Genomic DNA, 24,932 nt, shown 5'->3' with positions numbered 1-24,932 from the left:
TCACATCATCATCATCTTCAAGTTTTTATAAAGTGAAGGGAACAGCCAAGTAGGGTAGGGGTTAATGACAGCTGTAATTGAACATTTGCTCATTAGAAGGTATATTTGCTGCTGTATTTCATGTATCATCATCATCATCATCATCGTCATCAGTGTTGTCATCATCATTGTCATCGTCATCATCATCATCATCATCGTCATCAGTGTTGTCATCATCATTGTCATCGTCATCATCATCATCATCATCGTCATCAGTGTTGTCATCATCATTGTCATCGTCATCATCATCATCACCATCACCACATCATCATCATCATCATTTTTTTTATAAAGTGAAGGGAACAGCCAAGTAGGGTAGGGGTTAATGACAGCTGTATCAAACCCCTCAATGTACGATGGCCTCATGATCACTGAATAAAGTCATATGAAGATAATACAATACAGTTTTAGGTTGAGATTAATGTAAAGACGGTGGTGGTGGTGGTGGTGGTGATTGGTGTGGTGGTGGTGGTGGTGGTGACAATGATGATGATGATGATAATGATAACTTTACTCCACATTCATATGGTGCTTTAGCCCAAGGATGTATATTATATTATTTTTACTACATGATTTTATTCAGGCAAAATGAACATTGCATTTAGTAAAAGGTTAATAAAGGCTGTACCCAACCACCTCACAGTTGGAAAAGTCACTTCAGAGCTGAATAAAATGATGTGGATATAACAAGAATAAAATACATGGTAGAAAATCCTCCAGCCACCTCTGGAACCTGAAATAAAAATCACAAAAATAGTTAAAGCTGCATTGGTACCTATAAAGCTGATATGCCGGTTTCCCACATAAGATATGAGTTGTGTGCAGAAAGTGTTTATGAAACTAAATAGGGAGGCCACCAGAGATCGAGCAGCATGCAGAGCTGCAGGTAGGTGACCAAGGCCGTTGCATGCCTGCATGTTGGAGAATTTATAAACGATACGATATGATCCATGACTTGTGATACTGTATAAACTTACTGAAATCAAAATATAGTACTTTAGAGCATATATTTACATTTTTTCATGATCAGTCATGGATTAAAATATCACTTCTCTTTATAATATGCCACATTCTGTTTGTTAGTGTAAGTAAACCATTCACTGAACTGTCCCTGAGTTTTTATTCAGACACTTGTTGTACTTTACAGTACTTGTATATGTAAGTTTTGCTTTATTCCACCCTGAAAAATGGCTGATAATCTTTAATAGAGATCTGTGTGTGTACTTTTTATTACCCATCTCCTCCTGATGATAGGTGGGGGCACCCATCATCCACTCACTCAATGTAGTGCTGCCTTTAGGTGATTGTACTCTGAGTGGCAAGCTAAATGGTTTCCTATAACCTAGGTACTGGATAGTAACCATATAACCATATACACAAACAGAATGATTTGCAGCCTAGTATGGTGTCCCTGTTAGATGGGTGGAGAGACGTAAATACAGCGTCCATCCAGAAACCAAACCTACACAGCACTGCACCACATTAAGGTGTGGGGAAGTGTGTTTACCACAAGGACTGAACAGAACAGGGTTACTTTGCTTCTACTAGTGTACTGCTACTACCTGTCTCCAACTTTCCTCTTTCCCCTCTGCTTCCTATCTCAAAAACCCACTTTAAGTGACCTCCTAAACCCTGCCTTTATGTTTCGGTATCCCATCCCTCACTCGGTCTCATTCCTATCTCAGTGTCAGGTCTGTGTTCAACAAACTTATTCTGATCCCTTCCCACAATATGAAGGTGTTCCCCAAGGCAGTGTTCTTAGCACTATTCTCTTTTTATTGGCAATTAATGGGATTGTTTCTTGCCTCCCATTTGGTGTTTGCTCTTCTTTATATGTGGATGACTTTGCAATATATGCCTCAAATTCTGACATCTCTGTCCATGATGCTCTTATTCAACGTGAGGTTTCTGCTGCCTCAAAGTGGGCTACTACCCATGGTTCCGATTCTTTCCTCTCAAGTCTCATGCTTTCACTTTTACCCACTATTATCTTATTCCTCAACCGCCTCTTTTTCCTTATGGCACTCCTTTCCCAAACAAAACCTCAGCTTCCTTTTTTAGCCTTATTTTTTACTCTCATCTTACTTGGAAGGACCATATTACCTCCTTAAAAATTTCAGCTTTGCCGCGCCACCACCTCCTACAAACTTTGTCTCGCGTGTCGTGGGGTGCCGATCGAGCTACTCTCCATCACTTCCATACTGTTCCTTTTCTCTCCAGACATGATTGTGGTTGTCAGGTTTATTCTTCCTCCTCAGATACTGTCCTCCAACAACTTGATTCCGTGCATCATCACAGTTTGCGTCTGGTTATTGGCGCTTTTAAATCGTCCCCAGTTGAATGTCTTTGTGCTGAATCAGGAGTTCCTTCACTTTACCGCTGCTGTGCTTCGCTTTCTCTTCGTACCTATGCTAAGTTGCACTGCATCACTAATACCTCTTCTCTGCTTCCCCCCCAGCTCTGACTTGAACACCTTTTCCTCACATCCTAGGATCAAACCACCTTTGCAATTCGAGCTCATACCCTCCTCTCACACTCCTCCCTTGCCGTTGGTAATTGAAAAGACGACAACAGAAGGCATCACGACACCCCCAGGAGGCAACAACGGAGGGGTAGACCGAGCGCGCGGGACGTCTGTACGATATGGACGTAAGTCGCATGTAGCTGCGCGCCCCTATTCCCCGGGATGCACCTGGCATGAACACTTCAGTCCAGGTGCATTACCCTTTCACCGACCCAGCCTGCGTCGGGATCGGGGTGGAGCTAGAAAACCAGCCCCAAGCAGCACCCCAGCGATGGCCTGTAGCCGCGCATCTAAGGCAACGGCCTGTTGCCGTGGCCTTGCAACGGCCTGTAGCTGTGCCCCTGCAACAGCCAGTTGCCATGCCCCTGCAACGGCCAGTAGCCGTGCACCTGTGACGGCCGGTAGCCACACATCTCAGGCAATGGCCTGCAGCCGTGCCCCAAAAGCAACGGCCAGTAGCCACGCACCTGTGACGGCCTATAGTCATGCAACAGCGACGGCTAGTAGCCGTGCCCTAATGAGCTGGCCAGTAGCCGCTCCTAGTGCTGCTATTCCCCCCTGCAGAACCCGTGACGGCCGGTTGCTGCATGTGGGGAGAGAGAGGTACGCCCTCTCTCCTGCAGTTGCTTCGAGGGGCATGACACCAGTGACGGCCGGCAGCTGTACCAGCAGGCAAGGGACGGTCTGTAGCCGCTCTTCATCAGCACGTCTCCCCTCATATGGGATTTCGGCGATGGCCTGCAGCCGCACCCGCAGGCAGGTGACGGCCGGTAGCTGCACTTCGCCTGCAACCCTGTCAGGGAGTCTGGCTCCGGTGATGGCCGGTTGCTACACCGATAGGAAAGGGACGGCCTGTAGCTGCCCTCCTCTCGTTGCCCGAGGGACCTTGGCGACGGCCAGTAGCCATGCCAGGGAGGAGCGCTTCAAAAGCCCCTCGCCCCCTGTGACTCCACAACCCAAGGGAGACCCCTGTTCGAGCCGCCCCTCCAGTGGCAGAGCGAGTCCCACCCTTGGCTCCCCTACCCGAGGCAATCTCCAGGAGGAACACCAGGACTGGTGGAGAGGACCCGTCTTGACCCCGGGGTTACACTCCATACAGCTGGCACCAGAGGGAGACACACACCTGTCAGAATCCTGCTGCCCACAACTCCACAGCCCTACCCTGACGGCGAAGCAGCGGGAGCGAGACTGCAGTCGGCAGTTCCTCCACGCTGCCCCGAGCACTCCGGAGCGCGACCTCTCCAGTCCAGAGGAGTGGCGCCCTCCTAACAGAATCGTCAGCCCCAGTCCCGAGAGCCAGACTCCAGTACCGAGCCCCTCCAGTGCAGGGCCCTTCCACACACCTGACCGCAGCCCCTCCCGGAGGACGACGTCCCCACGGTTAGTCCCATGGCCCCTCACCAAGAGTGCACCTGAAGAGGCGCTTCCACCACCAGGCTGCCACTTGTGAGCCGCCCCTGGTTGGCCCTGCCTCCCCCCCATATCCCTATAGTGACCGTGATCTCTCTCTCTCTGCCCGCGAGTGAAAGTGAAAGTGACTAGTGCAGTGAGTGTGGAAGTTAAAGTGCAGTAACAGTGGTAAAGCAGCCAACACATAGTGAGAAGTAAGAAAAGACACCACCAGTGCATACCGCGGGACAGTTTAGAAATTAGGGGAGAGACCAGCAGCCCTAGAAAAGAGTATAGTCACAACTCAAGAGCAGTGTCTGTTAGCCTGTCTGTCGGTATCTTGCGAGATACCTTTAACTTATAAACACCTGTCCAGTCCAAGTTATTTGTCTTCGGATAAAGTCTAGCCTTGTATCTAGAATTTGGCAATATACTTGTAAGGTTGTTGCTCTGTGTTTTTATGCCCTGTTCCTCTCATACTGTGTCAAAGCTCCGATCTAGAAAGGGAACCCAGCTACAGCTTAGGCCTTCTTAGGACGGGAAGCCGCCCTAAAAACGCCCAGCATATCAGTAATGTTTTCTTTTTCCGCATGAGTCTCCACCCCCCCCCCATGCTTCTTCCGCGCCCCAGCGTTTGTCCCTCCATTTTCCCTTATTCCAGGTCCAATTCTTCTTCCCTCATTCTCCGTTCCCGATTTTTAGACCATCTTTCCCACCATTCTTCTGCTGTCCCTGTATACACAGATGGTTCCCAAACCCCAGAAGGTGTCGGGTTCCTGGTTCCCTTTCCTGACACCTTTTATTGCTTTAGCCTTGCTGCATGTGCGAGTGTTTTAGCGGCCGAGTTGTATGCCTTCTTGTTTGCGTTGCGGTATATTTGTCGCTGCTCCTCTTCCTCATTTGTGATATTCTCTGATTCTTCTGATGCTCTGTCCCTTCAGTCGCCATCTACTTCTCACCCCTTCCTCCGTATCTTAGAATGGTTGATGCTTGTTTCTTCTCGTCATAAATCTGTCCAGTTTTGCTGGGTCCCAGGACGTACTGTATATCGCAGGCAATGAACGTGCTGATCGGTTGGCTTGCACAGCTGTTGCCAGAGATGCTTTTCCTTCCTTACTCATTCGGGGGGCGCGGTAGCACAGTGGTAGCGCGCTGGACTTGTAATCGGGGGATTGCAAGTTCGAGCCTCGCCCGGGCTGCCGCGCCGGGAGGGGTAGCTCCCTCCTGTAACCCTAGCGGGGCTATATAGTCCAATACACGGCTTAGCTCGGGGGAACCCCATTTCTCCCATTTTTTCCTTACTCATTCCAGTCTCTGATTTCTATCCTGCCTTATCTTCCTTCCTAAAACATCGGTGGCAGTCTTGCTGGGACTCTGTCACTAATAATAAACTCGGTGTTGTTAAACCCTTTATTTCTCCCTGGTTGACCCCTTCCCACTATAATAGGGGATGGGAGACTGCTTTAGTTCGTCATAGAATTGGCCACATTAGGTTTACACACTCTTACTTGATGTCCGGTGACCGCCCTCCCCTCTGCACTCATTGCAATACCCTCCTGTCCATACGCCACATTTTCCTTACCTGGTTATCTTACGTGGTGGGCTTCCCGGACCCTGAGCCTGCCCAAAGGAAGGGCCCACAGAAGCCAACCACTGCTGATGCGCCAGCCCACGGAAAATAAGTAAGAAAGAGCAAAGCAAAGATATAGGCTGCAAGGTGCACCATATGCAGCTGAGGAGTAACTACTTGCAGAAGTGTGAAGTGGGGGGGGGGAGGTAGGGGCAGACAGCAATAGGGCAGGAGAGAAATAATATCACAATAGTTAATGGAATTGGAACATGGAGTCGCCGAGATGGGGAGTGAGAGCTGCTTTAAAAGAAGTTAGGTCCTGAGCAGAAACAACAGTCAGGCAGGGAATTCCAGAGAGATACGCATCTGATACTGAAGAATCTCTTACGCATGTCAAGTTGACATCGGGAGTGGGCAATCTTGAACCGGTGTTCCCGAGTAGTAGGGCAAAAAGGACGGGCAAACAGATCATCTGGGGTCAAAGAGGAGTTTCCATGAAATATTTGCCAGTATTTGATGATATCATGTCGAAGCAGTCTCCCCTGAACGGAGAATAAGTTCAGAGCGCTCACTCTGCTTGTATAGTCAGGGTTTTCAAGCCCCTGTATAGACTTTGTCCAACGTTGCTGGACTGATTCCAGCAGCCTAAGGTCGCCTATGTACCCCAGATTTCACAACGACGAGGAGTACTCCAGCAATGGACGGATGTGGGAGATATATAGGGGGATCGTGAATAAGGCATCGCGATTTACTGTGGACTTCAGAATTCTGTTCGACAGAGCTCCAGCTTTATGAACCAAGTTTGAAATATGTTGGTGAAATCTAAGTGAGGAATCAATCACTACTCCCAGGTCAGATACAGAGTTCCTATGAGGAATAAGTAGCTCATTCAGGTAGCACATGTCAGAGACGACAAGTTCTTCCCATGGGAAATTTTTACAGGTAAATCTCAGGTGTACACATTTGTCAGTATTCATGGATAAACCCCAGGATTTTGAAACCCTAGCGAGAGTGTTAATGTCTGCTTGGCAGGTAGTCACGTTATCGATAATATTCTGGTTTGTATGTTGGTGAATTTTATGTGAGGAATCAATCAGTACTCCCTTGTCCTTGACTGTCCTTTTTATATTTCACAGCACCGTGTTGCTTTTCTTTTCTTGACTCACCTTCGACGTCCCCCCCTTCTTGAGGACTTCCTCCGAGAATAACCGTATTTTTCCTTCCGTAATATCACGTCTTCCTTACCTCTATTGATATTCTTTCCAGTATTTAATTCCGTTCCCTATTTCAGTAGTCACGCTTGTAATATATCTCTTCCGTTAATACATTTCATTACCCACGCCGCGTCGGTGTTGACGGCCCGCCCAATATACACAACTTGTAGCCGATGATCCGGCTCTGAGCTGGATTTTGGCACTATGTTCTTATTGTTCTTCTTCTTCATGACATCCACATGCCCGTGTACACATTAGCTGGCTCCTTCTGCATGTGCAAGTAATTCTCCTACATTGAGTCTTGCAGGTGCAAGTAAGAAGCTCTACACATGTCAGTGGAATAGCTGCTTGGCTCAACAGTGTGAGCTGTAACTGTGCAGAGTCATTCAGTTCCCACCCATTTTCCAGTACTGAAAACAATTCAGGTTTTGATTCGATGGACTCGTACCATATGAGAGCCTGATAGTTAGCCCGCAGCATATGTTGCACTAAGGCATCATGTGTTGATGGTAGGGCCTCTGGATATTTGTCTAAACGGGCAAGCACGAAGGGTATCAAGTGATGTCAAGTCTGATGGTGGCATATAGAGCTTTACAACAAAATTTTCAACATCTGACATTGTGTCCTCTGACAGGATGCTATGTCCTAATCCTTCCAAAAGTGAAGGATTTTGCAGGAAGATCTTCCATGCAGACTTCTTACCATGCCCAGCAAACTGACTTGTTGTGTCACACCCTGTCAACGAGTGGAAAGCAGGCAAATTACTGCACACATTTTGTGCTAGTGTCTGGTATACTGAATGCACAGATATGTACTTTGGATTATTTCTTGTCCTAGCACACATCCACACTTCCTATGCCGAAATAATGTGATAGAAGTCAGTGAGCAGGACTAGAACGTCTGTATCCCTGCAATATACTAGAAGTCTGTTGATGCCAGATCTTACTGCATCGAGAGCATGTAGAATTATTCTAGTGTCGGCTTCCTCTTGGTTTGATTTAAGGGATGTAGAAACTTGGCCTGTAGAAGTCTCGGCACCTTCTATATCTTGAAAACCACCAGGTGTTTTGATGTTTTTTTTTTTTTCGCCATCACATTCTATGGCACTTCTGTTAATAAGCTCACTTGATAAGAAAGCTGTGAGGTCAGATTTGTTTTCAGGCAGGTGGATGAAAGATTCCCACTGTGTTGGTAGTGGCACTTCAGAGCTATCTATCTTTTACCTGATTTGTCTCTGGTGGGATGCACTCCGGGGATTTCTTGTGTTAGATTTTATTGAATCTGATTTGTAATGGTCAAACACTGCATCGACCCTAGTATAAGTACCCTCAATGTGTCTGTAGACTGCTTGAAAAAAAGACATCCGCCAAGTCTCCAAGGTTTTAGCATTTTTCGGTTTGCCAATACTTTGAACCAATTAAGCCATTCCATCTAAAATACAACATGTTTGACCTTCCCTGTCTGGAAGGTTCGCTGGGCCATGCCCCTCCTCAGCTGCTTTATCTGTTGACCTCAGACTTCCGTCTGGGCAAGCAAGTGAGAGGGGGGTAGGAGCTAGTTCAGACTGTAAGAGCTTGTCAAGGTCAATTTTTCGTCCACTTTCAGTAGCAGTCAAAAGCCTTTGGAACAAGTCACGGTCTGCTTTCACACTTGCTTGTTTTGTGCGTTCTGAAGCAGGTTGCTTGACATACAAGGATGCAAATATCTTGGCATTCAGTTTTGATAGTCGCTCATAGAACTGTGTTCCTCTGCCTTCGTTTGAAATACGCTAAACAACAAATTCTTCAAGGATCTTCTGTCCTCGACTTCTTGCACTCAAAATGCCAGGTTTCACTTCTTGGGGAGCAATATTATTGGTAGTTATACACATTAGGTCTTGATCTCTATGCTCAAAGACGTGACAGCACTCAAACTGGCCAGCCAACAACTGGACATCTTCCTCATCACGCCTGAGCCTCTTCTGTCCTACTTCAATGTACTCACCCTCTTTCTCTTCCTTCATTCCAAGCATGGATCGTGTGCTTTCTACCAGTCGGGTCCTGTGGTTGTATGTCAGGCACCATCTTTCTCTAGCAGAGTCTGTTCCACCTATGCCCATAAGGCCCCCAGTAACTTTGCCAAGTTTATTGATATGCACAAGAGCCTGGTCTATTGATATCTGATGAAAATCTCTCTTGGTTCGCTTGACCACAAAGTTTCCTTCCATGAATTCCTTGTATACCTCAGGAGCTGTTACCTTAAGTTGACGCATGGCAGTCATGTATATACTGAGCCCCATCGGAAGTAGTTGATATGATCATATATTGCCAGCCATGGCCGTATCTTAGCAAAAGATGACAAATGCAAAGACCAGGAGCCTTCTCTCTCTGCACGAATAAAATCTAGTAATGCCTGCACCAGTTCCAAGTACTGAAGCCAGTATTTAGTGTGTGGGGCCTGACAGCGTTTCTTCTTCAAAGGATGCAAGAAGGAGTCTCATAGTTTCCTTAGATGTCAAGATTTTCTCTGTTGCTGCTTTGGTATCCGCTGTATCTTTTTCTGGAAGGCATGGATGATGGTATCTAGAAGGTCCGTAAATTTGTCATCAAGCTCTAAGTCCTTGTCTTGCAGCCACTGCATGAATTTGCGCCAGTATACTCTCCACATGGCCTCCATGGTAAGCCTGTGACATGGGACTGCACGATTCCAGTATTTCCCTGCTATGATGTTAGCAACAGTAGCATCATTGTATACACCTGCCCCAACTAACACATCAGAAAGCCCACCATGTGGAAAGTGTTGTCCTATGGCCTTCATAAAGTTCTTAGTGATGTGGAAACCTCCTAGGCGTAGAACTACATGTTGGCATTTCTCAGTATGGAGCCAAACAAACTCTTTTGCTTTGTAATACAAACCTTCATCAAAGGTTATCACAGTGTACTGTACAGTATGTTCAGTCTTTTGGCAATACTTCTGTACCGTTGAATCGCTGTCCAGACTGTTTCATAAGCTGTTACGGGGGCTGGAATTATTGGTAAATACCCTACGGTTGTCTCAGGTGAGTCATCCTGAGATACTCTCTGATTGAATGCTGTTCAAGCTGGCAGAATCTGGGTTTGGGTTTTAACACACTGTACTCTGCACAGCATATCATTAGGTAGCAGTTCACCTTTGATTGTCTCCTCATGTAGCTGGTCCGTTGTTATTTTCAGTGCCTGAACTGCAGTTTCAGTGGGTTCTGTGGGAAAAATCAAAGGCGACTGAGTCTTGTCAAGCGGTCGAACAAATTGAATGGTGTTACCATTGTGACTCGAAAGTTTATCTTTTAGCTTGTGTCGTGGATGAAGACTTCTGTTGTTCCCAATTCCGCGAGAATTTGGCGGTAACGATTATGGACTCCAGTCAGCAAACCCGACGTCCAGTTCCACTACTGTTTTGTCAAAGGCATTATTGAAAACAGTTTTAGTACTTTCTAAGAGATCTATATTGTCTTTGTAATGTCTGGACCACTTCAGTAGACAAGGTGAATGATACCCAGCTTCATATGCAATTATATCTAGTCCAGCGATGCTACATCGAAGCTTCTCATCAGGAGATGCAATCAACTGAATGCTTCTTTCAGCATTTTTGGTCAGTACTTGGTGCAACGAATGGTTCTTTTGTCTTTTCTGACAACATGTACACTTTTCCCATTGTACTGCAGGCACCGCACGCCTAGTGATAGAAATGCCTGTTGAGGTACTGCCCACACCAGACTCTGTCAGAATTATCAGCTGATTCCTTTTCCCTTCTTTTCTGTAACCTCATCAAATTTGTTTTACTGCAATAATATGCACAGCACGTCCTTGAGTGCCAGTTTGGCTCCTTACTTTGAAACTGTTCAATGTCTGTCTCGAGGCGTTCCAAAACCTCGCTATATGAATCATCTCTGCACTTTTTACGGATGGCAAAGGCTTCTTTTACTTTCTCGATGCTTGTACTGGTGGCCAATTAAGGCGTCAGATAAGAGATAGGTAGATTGATAGGTAGATAGGTAGATAAAGTTCTTAAATAATTAATTAGTCTTGTTACTTTAGCTTTTCCTAGGGGTCAATTGTGCTATACTCATTTTACTGTAACTTGGCCTAAAATCGCCATCACCGTCTTCATTGCTGAGTTGTAATAATAGACTAATACATGAATATGATGCTATAATAGTCACGAAGAAGTGCCACGGAAAGAATGTAGAGCTGTAGTATTGTCTTTTTGTACCAGTGAGCTTCGTGAAATAAGCATCAAAAGGACGAAAATCTAGGTCAAGTTAAGGTGAAAGGAGTATAGTCATGTTTTATAAAAGCATTAGGCAATATCTAACTATCTATTTATTTAAAGTCAGCCGCCTTAATCCCGGAAAGGGTGGGCATAAACTAATCTAACATGTCCCATACCATCAGGCTGCGCTCCCCCCAGTTCAAACCTCCGTCACTCAAATACCTCTCCATTCCAGCTCATCCTCGGTCTCTCCCTTTCCCTCCACTTTTCTCTCCAACCCATTACTCCATCTCATCGTCGGTCTCTTTCCCTTCGCCTACCTCTCCACCCTGACACTCCATCTGATCCTCGGCCTCTCTCTTTCCTACCACCTTCCTCTCCACCCTGTCACTCCGTCTCATCCTCAGTCTCTCTCTTTCCCTCTGCCCACTCCACCACACTGACACAAACTCTCCTAGCCAGTTTCTCATTCACCCTTTTTTCCACATGGCCAGACCATCTTTGTGTACTGGTGACGAAACGGGCTTTTGTTTCTGAATCGGGCTGGTGACGAAACGGATCAGTGACGAAACAGGCGCACCCCCTCCCTCCACTCGGCCAAACCATCCCAAGGTATTCAAATTGTCTCCTAATGCTTTCCAACACAGCCACATCAATCCAGCAACTCTCTTTCACTTCTTCATATTTCTGTCTGTCTCTCCACGTAACTTCACTCATTTCCACCCCTCTCACTCTTCCTACTGTATAGCAACTCTCCTTCACTTCCACATATTTCTTTCTGCATCTCCACATATTTCCACACATTTCCACGCATCTCACTCGTAATACAGCAATTCTCCTTCATTTCCTCATATTTCTGTCTGTCTCTCTACACGTAACTGCACTCATTTCCACTGTCACCCTTAATATAGCAACCATCATCATCATCATCATCATCATCATCGTCATCATCATCATCATCATCCGGACATCCTTTCCCACCCTAGGGCAGGGTCAGGAATAACAACGTCCAGACAGCCTAAGTTTGCCCAATTCAATGAGCCACGCTTCCATTCACTCATCATTCAGGCCCACGGAATCCTGGCTTTAGCCATCAGGTAGGACCAAAAAATTTCACTACGTTGTGTAGCTTCTCATATACCTATCTGATAGAGTCAGTCCGAACGCTGTCGCGTTAGAAAAGGGTGCCAGATCCCTGGTTATGTGCTTGCTCGTACAAAATTCATCCAGCCATATCGGTCTCTTGTCAGTCCCCTAGCCTCAGCGACTTCTATACCTCTCTTCCTCACACACTCATCCACCATATCCCTCCACCTTCTTCTTGGCCTACCTCGCTTCCTCCCTTCTTCAAATTCGCTCAGATATACCTTTTTCACCACTCTATTGTTATCCATTCTCTCCACATGACCATACCATCTCAGTATACCTTCTTTGATTTTGGTGTTCTCAAACTTCCTCGCTCCATATCTTTCACGATTCACAGTATTTCGTATTCTATCCACTCTCTGTACTTCACATACGTTCCTCAGCAGTCCCATCTTCACTGCTCTTACTCGTGACTTTTCATTTTCATGCCACACCATAGTCTCACATCCATATGTTAAAGTTGGCACTAACACTCCTTCATGTAGGCCTCGTGCAGCTGCAACACTCAAGCTTCTCCTTCACTTCCGCATGTTTCTGTTTGTCTCTCAGTGTAACTCCACTCATTTCCACTCCTCTCACTCGAAATACAGCAACTCTCACTTCCTCATATTTCTGCCTCTCTCGCTACATAACTTCACTCACTTCCCACTCCTCTAAACTTTTTAAATAGCAACACGCCTTCACTTCCTCATATTTCTACCTGTTTCTCAGTCTAACTCCACTCATTTCCACTCATCTCACGTTTGTCATGTTTTTTCAATAAGCTTCACTTCCCTACGTTAGAATGGGGATCACAAAACTGTCATGCAGAGGCTGTTTTATTCCCATACTCATTTCCCCTGTCTTGCAGAGTCATTTCGCTATACTGTCATGCAGATATTTTAAATCCTATGTTCATTTCCATCTAATGTCATGTAGAGGCCCTTTTATTTCAAGGCTCATTTCCCTATACTCTCATGCAAAGGCTTTCCCATGCTCATTTCCCTGTACTATCATGCAGAAGCCTTTCTACTTCTATGCTCATTTCCCTATACTGTCATGCAGAGGTTCATTACTCACATTTTTTTTTCTATGTCTCCGACTCTGGGCAAAGGCTTCAGGGCCTATATCTCGGGGGCAGTAGCCTATCCCAAGGCCCTGTAGTCCTCCTACACCTCCACATGTCACCACCGGCTCTGACACCCACCGTCCATATTGAATACATGCTAGGGCTGTCTCATACAGGACTGGTGTATTGGTATTAGCGGGAGTATTTTAACGACATGTTGGCGGGTCTTTTGGTTGATCAGGAAAGTCTGCTTTTATGAAATTCAAATCCTTAAACTGTTCCCTGCCCCAGCCAGGATTCGAACCTGGGTCCATCAGGACTGCAGGCCGCCTCTCAACCGATTCAGCCACCGCCTCCCTGTATCATGCATTTTGTTCCCACAACATCATTTCCCTGTTCCATATCACTTCTCTCACTGAACTTCAAACTTTTTCCCTCTGCTGTGGCCTTTTATTGTCGAGCATCTGGCAGCACTCATGACTGGAATGTCACACAGCCATATTGCACAACTTCTGCCTATCAGAATTCTTTCATTCCCTGAACTGCATCTCTCTGGAACTCGCTTCCCCGGAGTTGTTTCCCCCCAGACCTCCACCTACAGCTGTTCAAGTCCAGCTGTTACAAATATTTTATGAATGAAGGACACCAGTAATCTGGTGTATGGATTATTTTTTTGTTTATTCATTTGTTTTTCCTCTCTCTGTTCTCTTATTACAAAAAACTTAACCCTCTGAATTTCCGTCCTTCCTTATCCATACATCCATCATCCATCCATCCATCCATCCATCCAACCATCATCCATCCGTCCATCATCCATCCATCCATCCATCCATCCATCCAACCATCATCCATCCATCAACCATCGTCCATCCATCCGTCCATCATCCATCCATCCATCCATCCATCCATCCATCCATCATCCATCCATCCATCCATCCATCCATCCATCATCCATCCATCAATCCATCCATCCATCATCCATCCATCCATCCATCCATCCATCCATCCATCATCCATCCATCCATCCATCATCCATCCATCCATCATCTATCCATCCATCCATCATCCATCCATCCATCCATCCATCATCCATCCATCCATCCATCCATCATCCATCCATCCATCCATCCATCCATCATCCATCCATCCATCCATCCATCCATCATCCATCCATCCATCCAACCATCATCCATCCTCCATCATCCATCCATCCATCATCCATCCATCCATCATCCATCCATCCATCCATCATCCATCATCCATCCATCCATCATCCATCATCCATCCATCCATCATCCATCATCCATCATCCATCCATCCATCATCCATCCGTCCATCCATCCATCCATCCATCCATCATCCATCATCCATCCATCCATCATCCATCCATCCATCATCCATCATCCATCCATCCATCCATCCATCCATCCATCATCCATCCATCCATCATCCATCCATCATCCATCCATCATCCATCATCCATCCATCATCCATCCATCATCCATCATCCATCCATCCATCATCCATCCATCCATCCATCATCCATCATCCATCCATCCATCCATCCATCCATCATCCATCCATCCATCATCCATCATCCATCCATCCATCCATCCATCATCCATCATCCATCATCCATCCATCCATCATCCATCCATCCATCCATCATCCATCATCCATCATCCATCCATCCATCATCCATCCATCCATCATCCATCATCCATCCATCCATCATCCATCCATCCATCCATCATCCATCATCCATCAATCCATCATCCATCCATCCATCATCCATCCATCCATCATCCATCATCCATCATCCATCCATCACCCATCATCCATCCATCATCCATCCATCATCCATCATCCATCATCCATCCATCCATCCATCCATCCATCATCCATCCATCCATCATCCATCCATCCATCATCCATCCATCCATCATCCATCCATCATCCATCCATCATCCATCCATCATCCATCCATCCATCCATCCATCATCCATCCATCATCCATCCATCCATCCATCCATCATCCATCCATCCATCCATCATCCATCCATCCATCATCCATCCATCCATCCATCCATCCATCATCCATCCATCCATCCATCATCCATCATCCATCCATCCATCATCCATCCATCCATCCATCCATCCATCATCCATCCATCCATCCATCCATCCATCATCCATCATCCATCATCCATCCATCATCCATCATCCATCATCCATCATCCATCCATCCATCCATCCATCATCCATCCATCCATCATCCATCATCCATCCATCCATCCATCCATCCATCATCCATCCATCCATCATCCATCCATCCATCAATCCATCCATCATCCATCCATCCATCCATCCATCATCCATCCATCCATCCATCATTCATCCATCCATCATCCATCCATCCATCATCCATCCATCCATCCATCATCCATCATCCATCCATCTATCCATCCATCCATCCATCATCCATCCATCCATCCATCCATCATCCATCCATCCATCATCCATCCATCCATCCATCCATCATCCATCCATCCATCCATCCATCATCCATCCATCCATCCATCATCCATCATCCATCCATCCATCATCCATCCATCATCCATCCATCCATCATCCATCCATCCATCCATCATCCATCCATCCATCCATCCATCATCCATCCATCCATCCATCCATCCATCCATCCATCATCCATCCATCATCCATCCATCCATCCATCCATTCATCCATCTATCCATCCATCCATCCATCCATCATTCATCCATCCACCATCCATTCATCCATCTATCCATCCATCCATCATCCATCCATCCATCCACCCATCTATCCATCCATCATCCATCCATTCATCCATCTATCCACCATCCAATCCTATTTTCCCCAGCAGAGGCGTAGGAACCCGGGACTAAACCACTCAGTGACAGAATCCAAGGCGAGGGTGAAGGACTTAACATAGCTTCCTAGATCACTTGTAAATACTATGGAATTCTGACAGACTCATTCAGTGTAACATAGCTTCCCAGGTCATATACCATTTAAATCTCGTACACCCATTAACTTTGACCCACCCATTAAAACTAACATAGCTCTTTGACCCACCCATTAAAACTAACATAAGTCCTTTGACCCACCCATTAAAACTAACATAGCTCCTCTGACTCACCCATAAAAACTAACATAGCTCCCTGAGTCACATTCCCATACGATGTAATTCTAAATACACTTATGGAAACTAACATAGCTCCCTAGGTTACTCTTGCATGCCTTGAAATTCTCACTTACCCATAGAGACTGATTAGATGATGGTGATGATGATGATGATGATGATGTTGATGATGATGATGTTGATGATGATAATGTTGATGATGTTGATGATGATGTTGATGATGATGATGTTGATAGTGATGATGATGATGATGATGATGATGATGATGATGATGCTTTTCCAGGATAGGGGTTGGGGAGGTAAAAGAACAGCCAGTGTGGATTAGAAGTCCAGATCGTGCAATATGCAATCTATATGGAGTGGAGAGGTATTATGAGAGAGGGGTGTACGTTGGGGGGAGGGCAGCGAAATGGCAGGGAACAGGGCGACATGGAGGCAATTTGTTTGTGGCCACCCCTTACAGGATTCTGGGGTCTACCTATAGATAAATAGATAGATAGAATTTGCGGATTCAGTATGTATATAAAAGTCAAACTCTATGTGCATTGGTAAGAGAGGGTATGTTGGGAGAACTAAGTGGAAAAATCGACCTATCCATAGCAGAGACGCCTTATTCCCGTTATGGGGTGGCCACAACAAATCGCCTCCATGCCGCTCTCTCCCCTACCATTTCACTGCCCTTTCCGCAACTTCCATCCCCTTGTCATATACCTGTCTAAGCCATCCCTCCATCTCATCCTCGGTCTCTTCCTCCCTCTCCCCCTTCCACAAACACTCTCCTAGTTAGTCTCTCATTCCCTATCCTCTGTGGAAAAATACATAAAAAGAATGAATGATGGGAGGGAGGAATGCAGAGATTATTGTGTGAGGAGTGCACATTGAAGCAGAGATAACTGGGGGACCTTTTTTCATCTGGCCACACCATGGGAGGAGTTACCGGAGGGAACGGTGCAACAGAGCAACATTTATATCACCCTTGTGTTTATTTGAAAGTTGTGGCCATATAAATAATGACTATCCTAAAAACTTATACTGTATATCCTCGTTCATTCAATGGTCGGATTATATAATCATGCTTCCGTGAAGAATAACATCCCATGGTATATATACTCAGATTAATTGTACTCAAGTGCTTTTGGCGATATATGGGGGTAAAAAAAAAAAAATTTCATTTTCCCCCCCACCCCCCACTAAGACATCTTGTCCTCGTCCCACTTCCGGCTCCCTTGGGAGGAGGGAAGGAGTCCGGAAAGGAGGAAAGGAAGGAAAAAAGGCGGGAGCAGTTATTATTATCTATACGGTACAATGCTTTTAAAAATGCTTTCGTATGCAAATATATATGAAGTGAAAATAGTTTATTAGCAAAATATTTGGGTAGGATTTGTGATTATTATAAATTAATACATTCTATGAGTATATAAACCTTGTCAATACTCTTCTGATTTGTAGTATATTAATATCCCGTAAAAAACAACAACAACAACTTCAATCAGCTACGTTAAATCCGCCTTACGAAATATTGAATTCAATAAAGTAAAATGAAATAAACTCAATGGCTATGTAAAAATAACTATAGTAGTTTGTTAGAGTAGCTGAAAATAATTTATTTCACTGTATTTTCTCCAATTGAAACCAGCTAATAAATATTTATAAATGTTTAGACGCCAAGCATCTCAACATGGCGTCCGTGAACTCGTCGCTTCTGAAGTTAATTTTATACTTTCTGGACACTGATGGCTTTCATTTTGAAGGTGTGTATTGCTGCGATAATTTTAGGTAGTATAGATTAATTTGGGCATGTGAGAATATACATAGATAGTTTGTAAAAGTGTATATGGCCGATGGTGCTTGGGGAGGCTGGACCAGAGATGGAAATTATGCAGATTTCTTGGTTACGAGGAAGCTGGAGAAATACTTTGAGATGTAGAACGAGAGACTGACAAGGAGAGTGGATGGGAGGGAGATGGAGTGGGGTAGGGGGAAGGGGAAGCTAAGTGTGAGATGTAGGTGATGGAGTGAGAGTGACAGTAAGAAATAGTACAAGTGTGCATCCTTCCCACAGCACTTCTTCATGACTAGCACCATGTTCTAGGTTTAATCCCATGTTAGAGTTTAGCATTCAAGCTGGAGAGATGGCAGTATTATACCTGGTTAAAATGAACAGAGTGTAGATGGAAAAGCCTCACTGTTACTATGAATTTTGTTAATTTTCGTAATTAGGCGGCAGCCATAAATTTTTGGAATTACAGTACACCCAACTAATGGACTTTAAAATTCATCTGCTCATTACCTAAATTAAGTAGTTCTAAGCACTTTCTCTTGAGTAGATGTCCATTCCAAATGCTTTTTTTTTTTTTATGTACTTAATATATAAATAAATTTAGGAGAGATTTTGCTGCTACTGTCTCTGTCTTGTACTGCATCTGCACTATAATAACCCAACCTAACCTAACCATCCCAGCCCTAACAGACTTATAACATAGATGTAATGGCTGAAAGTACAAGTGACAACCCCACACATTGTTAATAATGAAGTACAGTACTAAAGAGTACATTTGTGATGGATGTGTATAGAAGAGAAGTTGCTTAAAATTGCATAAACTAATTGGTGAACTATTTAAGTTTAGTCTCTATAAAGAACACTTCACGTTATTCAGTGCTCACTTTAACAGGGCATAAAAGTAGTCACTCCATTTTTAAATTTGAGTTGTAACGAGAATTACAGTAGGTTGTTTTTGTAGTTTCAAGGTTGGTGTGGAATGTACTGCATTTTACTGATTCCCTCATTATTTTAAGTGTTTGTATGTCACTGTAGCTGCCACAAGGGTAGCTGTGTTATTTAGCTTCATTGTATTAGTGTTGCTGTATGTCACTGTAGCTGCCACAAGGGTAGCTGTGTTATTTACCTTCATTGTATTAGTGTTGCTGTATGTCACTGTAGCTGCCACAAGGGTAGCTGTGTTATTTAGCTTCATTGTATTAGTGTTGCTGTATGTCACTGTAGCTGCCACAAGGGTAGCTGTGTTATTTACCTTCATTGTATTAGTGTTGCTGTATGTCACTGTAGCTGCCACAAGGGTAGCTGTGTTATTTAGCTTCATTGTATTAGTGTTGCTGTATGTCACTGTAGCTGCCATAAGGGTAGCTGTGTTATTTAGCTTCATTGTATTAGTGTTGCTGTATGTCACTGTAGCTGCCATAAGGGTAGCTGTGTTATTTAGCTTCATTGTATTAGTGTTGCTGTATGTCACTGTAGCTGCCACAAGGGTAGCTGTGTTATTTAGCTTCATTGTATTAGTGTTGCTGGTCATACACTTCTGCACACAGCATTCATCCAGCCAGCTTAGTCTCTTGTCAGTCCCTTAGCCTCACCAACTTCCATACCGGGTACCTCTCTTCTCCACACGCTCATCCACCATATCCCTCCACCTTGTTCTTGGCCTACCTCGTCTCCTCCCTCCTTCAAAGTTGTACCCTTTTTTAACATGACAGCATTTGGATTGGCTCTGTTAGATAGGTAGGGTAGGTTATATGTGAAGCTACAGAACTTGGTGATTTTTTTTTTTTTTTTTTTTTTTTTCCCTGTCAAATGGAGCCAGGATTTCGAGGGCTTGAACGATGAGTGATTGGAAGCAAGGCCCATGGAATTGGACAGACTTTGGCTGTCTGGACGTTGCTACTTCCCTGCCCTAGGGTGGGAAAGGAGGTCTGGATGATGGTGGTGATGATATATTAGAGTTGTGATGAGTTTGAGTTGATGGAGATGGTTTGGATATGTGGAGAGAATGGAGGATGACAACTGGATGCGTAGGGTGAGGTGTGAACATTGAGGGTGGAGTTGTGAGAGGCAGACCACAAAAGACCTGGGATGAGGCCGTAGAGTGTGATGTTAGAGATAAGAGGCTGAATAGAGAAGCTGTTAAAGATCAAACAAGAAATAGGCCCTGAGCCTTTGTCCAGAGTCGGACAAAAAAAAAAAAAAAACAGCATGGAAAGCCGTCATTAAGTGATCAAGGCTGACACATGCAAGCAGGCTGGAGCCTTTATAAACGATACAGATGAAACAATTATTATTATCATTATTATTATTATTATTATTATTATTATTACTGTATTGTTATTATTATTATTACAGTATAACCTCAATATAACAGACTTCAATAGACTGGAATTTGCTTTTAACAGACTCAAGGAGCTGCTGGACTAAATTCCTATATATCGGAAAAAGTCTGATAAAACCAGAAGCAGTCCGGACTGCCTGACCACTTCTGCTATGTTCACCACAATGAGGTAAATAAAAGACATGTTTATCAGTGTACAATACAGTATTATTATATATATTATACCATTGGATTAATGTTTATCAGTGTACAGTACAGTATTATTATATATATTATACCATTGGATTAATGTTTATCAGTGTACAGTACAGTATTATTATATACAGTATATTATACCATTGGATTAATGTTTATCAGTGTACAGTACAGTATTATTATGTACAGTATATTATACCATTGGATTAATGTTTATCAGTGTACAATACAGTATTATTATATATATTATACCATTTGATTAATGTTTATCAGTGTACAGTACAGTATTATTATATATATTATACCATTGGATTAATGTTTATCAGTGTACAGTACAGTATTATTATATACAGTATATTATACCATTGGATTAATGTTTATCAGTGTACAGTACAGTATTATTATATACAGTATATTATACCATTGGATTAATGTTTATCAGTGTACAGTACAGTATTATTATATATATTATACCATTGGATTAATGTTTATCAGTGTACAGTACAGTATTATTATATATATTATACCATTGGATTAATGTTTATCAGTGTACAGTACAGTATTATTGTATATATTATACCATTTGATTAATGTAGTGAAGTTATAACACAGTACAGTACTGCAGTGGTAGTCAAAACAGTTTGAAAACCATTGGTGAAATCTGGACTAATGTCTGATATATCGGAAAAAGTCCGGATTAGCAGGGGGAAGTCCAGATATCACTTCTATCAGAATTTTGCATTTTTCGGAAAGGTTTGGGCCCCAATTAGTCTGTTATAGTGAGGGCTTACTGTATTATTATTATTATTATTATTATTATTATTATTATTATTACTGGTACTATTATTTTTTATTAGTTTTAACTTTTGCCTTCCATAACATTGTGAAGAGAGTGTAACATGTATTTTTTGCTTTCCAGGATGTTGTACAGTGAGCAGAGTGAAAAGCCATGAGCAGAACAAAATACAGTTTGACTTTACATTTATAGTGTACATCCATCCAACACTGCTGGCAGGTAAGGAGATCAGGATGATGATGATGATGATAATGATGGTGATGATGATGATAATGATGATGATGGTGGGTTCTTTGCCTAATCATCATCATCATCTAGTCCTGTGTTGCTCCATGAGAAGCGTAGGAGTCCGGGGCTAGGCAAGTTGTTCCTAACATTTAAGATGAGAGTGACCAGCTCCACTCATCCCTGAGTAGCATTAGTTGAGCAATAAACCCCCACCACCCCTTGGATATAAACCTACACTGGCTCAAAACCCTTAAATAATGCAGTGGAAGTCTTGGAATATTGGTGGTCATCAAGTGGCAGCTTGTGATTATTAGGTACAGTTGGCCTTCATGTTATTATTAGGTACAGTTGGCCTTCATCCCACATCACATTCTGACTAAACTGGTGATGTAATTCACATAGGGGAAATCCCCCTTGGTCTTACTAGGTTATCTTATTATTTTCCCGCCATATAACTGGTACAGTTGTTCTTGCTAATTATCCTTGGTCTTAATAGATTATCTTATTATTTTCCTGCCATATAACTGGTACAGTTGTTCTTGCTAATTAACCTTGGTCTTACTAGGTTATCTTATTATTTTCCCGCCATATAACTGGTACAGTTGTTCTTGCTAATTATCCTTGGTCTTAATAGGTTATCTTATTATTTTCCCGCCATATAACTGGATTAGGGCGTGTTCTATAGATAATTATTCTTGGTGTGTCTGGCCAAGCAGACCCATCATCCACCAGCAAGCAACTACCCCTGCAAGGTTGTTCTGTACAGTGAACCAGTGTTCCATTGTGGTAGACACCACCTCACCACAGTGAGGCACAGGCAAGTGTGGAGGTTTGGTTCCCAGATGAAAACCGCAGTTGTGTCTCCAGCCAGTTAAAAGGGCACCATAGCAGGCTCCACTTGTTCCCGTTATGTATGGTTACCACCCAGCATTGTAAATGGTTACAGGAAACCTTTATGCTTGTCACAGTGTGTATAGCCACCTGAGGTGAAAAGAAGGGTACAACTGAAAAGCAATAGGAAGGATGGGAGAAACAGGAAGAGTAGAGGATACACTGAAAAAGACTGATAATGGTGAAGGAAGAAGTAGGCAGCAGTAGTGAGTGGTAGTGTAAATCAGGATAATGATAATGGTGAAGGAAGAAGTAGGCAGCAGTAGTGAGTGGTAGTGTAAATCAGGATAATGATAAAGGTGAAGGAAGAAGTAGGCAGCAGTAGTGAGTGGTACTGTAAATCAGGATAATGATAATGGTGAAGGAAGAAGTAGGCAGCAGTAGTGAGTGGTACTGTAAATCAGGATAAAGTAACAAACCAACCTTTCAGGAACCATTGGTACTCTGGTAGGCAGTTTTTATGTCAGATATTGTGTTCTAAACTTAGTGCAGTGATATCTTCAAACTTTTATTCAGAGTAACTACCTCCAGGTGATTTTATTCACATACAGGAATTTCCCCCTGGTTTAAATAGGCTATTGCAGGTTATTCTTCATATAACTAATACTGTAAATTAGGGAAAGCCAGCAGATTAGCTTTTTGGATATCAGTGGAACTTTATCATCATCATCATCTATGCTGTATTTCTTTTTCTCATTCTAGAATGGAACTTTGATAGTCAACATATACATATATACAGGTCTCCCTCGTTTTACGCTGTATCGTTTTATGATGTTTTGCGTTTACGATCCTTCTTCTTTAGTACCAAGTGTTCATTTTACGATTAAGCTCCCTCTATTTACGATTGGGCATGTGAAAATCCCACGCTCACAGGCAGATCAGCTGAGAGTTGAGTGGCATACCCACCCCGCCCACACAGTTTCCTGCACTTTTGCCAGTCTCACCCGCATACTCATTCAACATACAACTTCTGTGTGTCTGTGTGCATCAGTGCCCATGATATTACTATTTCTCCTGTTCTTCATATTTTGCACCCCTAGTGCCACCACCGTGATGTCTTGTGAACGCCGTGCAACATCTGGTGCTGGTGATATGAAGCCAAAGAAAGCAAGAACGTCCTTAACCCTGGAGTCTAAGCTTAATATTGTGAAGCGGCACGAAGCAGGTGAGGGGCAAACTCCATCACTTGTTCCATGAGTCTTACACAGTCGACTGTATCAACTGTTATAAAGCATGCTGTCAACATTAAGAAAGCTGGGGAGACAAGCACGACTCTACAATACATAAAACATCATCATTATTACTGCATATTAGATCACTTGTATGGGTCTTGGGTTCCTTATACGCGAGTCCAGGAACGCATCCCTATTTTTCCCATTAAACCTTAATTTCGCTTTACGATATTTCAGTTTACGATTGCCTTTCTAGGAACGCATACCAATCGTAAAACGAGGGAGACCTGTAATTCAATGCCATGCATCCACTGAAGGAATCCCTGTACTGGGATTGGCCATGATTCAGCTAATGCTTTCATTGGACTGGAAGCTAAACTCTATGCCAAAACCAGCTAGCTAATTACTTTACAACAGTTGCTACATACATACATACATATTTATATACAGACAGACAAATTTAGGGTGGCCATGATACAGCTGATGTTTCTATGGACTGGAAGCTATACTAAATATCAGAACCAGGTAATTTTACTGTCCACCAGTTGCTGGAAATTGTTGGGACAAAAGAAATCTGAGATATATTGTGAGATTTGTAACAGTGTGAGTCCCAGCTTGGACTCTGGTAGCGAGTGTTTCTTGAATATTTGGTAAACTTACTCATCTTTATGTGGTGACATTTGTGACATGTGTAAAACTTTATTTTTTGTAGTTTCCTCAAAGAGTAGTAGCCATGGACCCAGGTTCATTTGAAGTGTGAATCATGTGGACTGAAGGCTGAAGTTGCTCCCCTCCTGCAGTCCACCATCTTACTTTTATGGGATATGGAAGGAACTGAACAACATTTATATATCCAGGCAGCTACTCTTTGATAGTTGACCATCTGCCTTGTGGGGGATAGGGAAGAAGCTATAGTGTTAGCACCACATGAAGGCCATGCTGCCCACCACCAAGGATGATGAGTAAAGCTGACAAATAACAAGGACATAATACATTCCATCCCAGAATTTGACACCTGTATATGTAAAGAATTATAGATTTTAGTGTTTGCTTGTACCTTATTTATGTCTAATGGTGCGTCTTTCATATTTTCAGGTAATAAGCAGTTTGGGAAGTGTCAGTACCACAACAAGCTTCATCTATTCTGCCTCCCTTCATTGCAAGCATCATCTCAGCATCATTTCC

General features: G+C 43.5%; 1 long non-coding RNA gene across 1 annotated transcript in view; it reads right to left on the bottom strand.

The window, feature by feature from the left end:
* Positions 1-24,932, bottom strand: part of LOC145411836 (uncharacterized) — a 597,106-nt gene that overhangs the window by 431,156 nt on the left and 141,018 nt on the right. The window lies entirely within an intron of this gene.

This window comes from Coenobita brevimanus, chromosome 91 (assembly GCF_032717465.1).
Source record: "Coenobita brevimanus isolate Jiangsu-jjx chromosome 91, ASM3271746v2, whole genome shotgun sequence".
In the NCBI taxonomy this organism is placed as follows: Eukaryota; Metazoa; Arthropoda; class Malacostraca; order Decapoda; family Coenobitidae; genus Coenobita; species Coenobita brevimanus.
This window is presented reverse-complemented; position numbering and strand designations above follow the sequence as displayed.